Raw genomic sequence first — 3,831 nt, 5'->3', positions numbered from 1 at the left:
GGGTAATGACAAATGCTATGGTTATATATAAAGAATGCACTATTGGGAAATGAGAGACCAAGGTTCTAGGCTTATTTCTCCTGGATTAGAGAGGAATAAATGTGGATATTAAAACCTGTGAAGGGTATGAGGTTTACATTCTTGCAAGCTACAGTGTAGCCACCCAGTCTCATAGATGCTGGCAGAAAATATGAAATGCCTGGGTCTAACAGACTTTTACTCAGAATACCAGGTAATATGAGTTTCATGTTTGCATTTGTTGCCCAAATTCCCAAGTCCCATGGTGGTTATATGGAGTGGCCCAAGTGGACGCTGTACACACAGTGGGCATACATCACAGCTGAATAACCCTGAGCTAAGGAACTCTCCCAGTCACATAAATGGGCTATTAAAAAGCTTGCCAATCTATGTCCAGGAGGGAGACATTATCTCTATTAGTTTGGTCAGGAAGCAAATTTACACTGTGTCTAGGCAGAGGAGACAATATTTACTATTCTATTAAAATATCTGTTATACAAGCATCCTTGAAAAGGTAGTCCAGAAAAAAAAAAAGTTTTTACTTACAGTAACAGGAAAACATTAGAGATTCATGGAGAATTATCTTCCATCATTACACACCCATGTTTCTACACCATCTTTGCTTCAGGTAAATTTTTCCATGGACATACCACTCTCTCAGCTACTATGATTCATCTGCCCAACAAGAGATGCTATTTTCCTCAAATAGCAACGCAATCAACAGGACTCCCAGCAGCAAGGTAAGGCCAATCTGCAATATTGACTTCAGCCATGTACTCCAGGGTTCTTGCTAAGCAAATGTGTGAAACCCTCAATATCTACCACATAAAGCCACATTACCGTATTGACATTTCCACTTGTCCTGAGGCATTAAACCAGATACAACAGGATTGTACAAATTCCACCTTGACCTGCAAGAAGGAAGTCTAGGGTACTTGTGTCATCCATCACAACTTTGGCCAGTTAGTTGAGACTGACTGGAATACCTTCCAAGCCTGAGGTGGTATTTCCTTAAACACTTGAAGATCTCTTATCACCCACCTAAGATGTAAATCATTATGTTCTCAGAAGAGAGGCAAATTAATGTGTGATTTTCACACAGAAAGTAGAGTTCCAAGGGGACGGAGAGTGCCCCTGAATGAGAGTGTGTTCACACTTTTTGGGTACCCCAAGTAGGACTTGCATAGTGTTAAGAGTATTTCCCAGGGGTGCCTGGGTGGCACAGTCATTAAGCGTCTGCCTTGGGCTGGGGTCATGATCCCAACGTTCTGGGATCAAGCCCCGCATTGGGCTCCCTGCTCGGCGGGAAGCCTGCTTCTCCCCCTCCCACTCCCCCTGCTTGTGTTCTTTCTCTCACTGCCTCTCTCTCTGTCAAATAAATAAATAAAATCTTAAAAAAAAAAAAAAAAGAGTATTTCCCACATGGTTAACCGGTTGGCTAATAAGCATAAGGCTCCAGTTCATTTAGAATAATTGAATCTAGTTCTTCTGTTAGGTGACCTCCTGAGATGAGTCAGGCCCACCTGTCCTGTTAGTCCATGCCACCAGCCAGGCAGCATATTCATTCACCCAAAAGAATGTTAGAGAATAGGGTTGGGAAAGACCCCCATAGGCATTTTGAGCTGGGTCCATCCTTGCCATTTCTAATCATTTTTTCTTCTAAGATTAAGGGTAAGAGCAATCAAACTGAGGCCAGAGTTCTACAGCAGGTAATAGACCTAGCAGTCAATTAAACTTAAGGCATTTGTACCGGTTTGAAAAAGCTACACCATCCACAGAATTTATTAACAAACTGTCATAACACTTCTCGAGACAGTAAATGCAGAAGTGTTCCTCATACAGCACAACTAGACCAGCTAGGAGAGGTTCTAGGAGCATATCCATCCACAGAGTAGTAGATGGGGGTGTTTGAATCCTCCAGAGCCTAGTACTTGGTTCCAGACTCTGTAACCCCACTGATCAGTGAGCAGGATGACAGAGCCCAGTGGAGCACAAACAACAATCTGCTCAGAAAGTCTTTTCATCATAGATTTAATTACCATTCTGATAAAGTCCGAGAGCTAGGAATGGCCCTTGCACAAGCCTTGGGCACAAATAGGGGACTGTTCTGAGTCTGACTGTTTAGCTGTCACTAGATCCACATGGCCATACATAGAAATGACTGTTTATAAACTTGAGAGCTCAAGAACTGCTAAATGCTGCACTTGTAACAACTGATAATTCCCTCTGCAGTTTTAGGTTTTTTGCTCTACCACCACCTCCACAAAATCTAGTATCCCATTTCAGCAGCTATAAATTCATAGTTTTCTTGATTATTCTTAATTTGAACCCAGATCTTTTGTCTGGAAGTGTCATGTTCAAGAGGGACACTGACACTTTTATAAAACATAACCAGAATTCAGTTCGAATCCTCTACTCTCCTTTGATGAGACTGCCAAATGGGACATGTGCAAACTTGGTGCCTTGAGTTTGTCACCAGTGAAAGGAAAGACATTCTGCCCAAAAATGTCAGAATGGATCCTGAATTTTCAAAATATCTCTATAGAGTCCTCTATAATCCCCCACTCTTTTTGTCCTGATAATTATTCAGGAAGCAGCCAAGGGGAAATAATCCTGTTCTGGGAAAAGGCATATTCATTTACTAAGCACCTTTTTAAGATGTGCATGAACTAGGAGAAGATACAGGTGGTAGAGCCAAACTATCAGATCTTTGGTTGCTTTTGGGATAAATGAGCCATGGTTGTCAAATTTTAAGTGGTCCAGAAAATCAAACACAGGATACAGATTAGATTCAAAGGTCACAGTGATATGACTGGTGTTAATTGTTTAATAATCTAAAAAAAAGTCGACAGTGGTACTGCACCACTGGTCACCCCAGAGGAGGTCCAATGCCTGACAGGTCAATCTACCAGGAGGGGAAGTGGGCAATGCCCACACAGTGTCCTTCCTCTTCCTACCTCTGACAATGAGAGACAAAGAGTTCAACTTTTGGAAAGAGTCACAAGTCTAGCAAGAAATGAAAGACTCTGCATTAGACATAGATTCAGGCTTGATCAGCAACTTGATTCCAATCTCATCAGAGAACAAGCCCTTACTGTGGGCATCTGCATGAGTGATGCAGACAGTTTAATCACTAACCATGATTTTTTATATACTTTATGACCCCCTGAAAGAGTTCTTTAATCTGCTAGCCTATAGTTTTCACAGGGAGAGACCAAACACTTTGTTAGACCATTGGCAGTATCTCAAGGGTCAGTTGGTTTCAGCAAAATCTATGTAGCTCTGCTTTAGCAGTGGGGTGGGGATAAAGTTTCCCCCAGAAGAATAGTTGCACTTTTTCATGTAAAGCAGAGGAGTCACCAGCACCAAACCAAACTGCATCCTTAAGTATACTGTCTTAGCCTGGGTCCAATCAGGAAATAGAATCATACAGCATGTTAAACATGGGAAGCTTTAATACAAAGAATTATTAAATACTGATAAAAGAGTGAAAATAAGATATAAGGATATTTTATCTGATATCTTAGGAATGAAAGATAGAACCCAAGGAAGAACAAACCTGGAAGGGGACTCTACTTAAGGCTAGGGTTTTGACCAAGGTCTGATTCAACCTACTGGACAGCAGAGAAATTCAGTTTTTCTCAGACCAGAGTTGGTCTGAAGTTGCTAGGCAAGCAGGAAACAGTGCTCCAGAATATATACAAGGCATTCAGGAGATCGGGAACTGTTGGTGTGGGTGTGCTGATAAAGTAGGGCTCTGGGATGCAGATGAGTACATACTGATGTACAGAGAGAAGGGCAGTGGGTACAAGT

The sequence above is a fragment of the Ursus arctos genome, unplaced genomic scaffold (assembly GCF_023065955.2).
Source record: "Ursus arctos isolate Adak ecotype North America unplaced genomic scaffold, UrsArc2.0 scaffold_11, whole genome shotgun sequence".
NCBI classification, from domain to species: Eukaryota; Metazoa; Chordata; class Mammalia; order Carnivora; family Ursidae; genus Ursus; species Ursus arctos.
Note: the sequence above shows the minus strand (reverse complement) of the source record.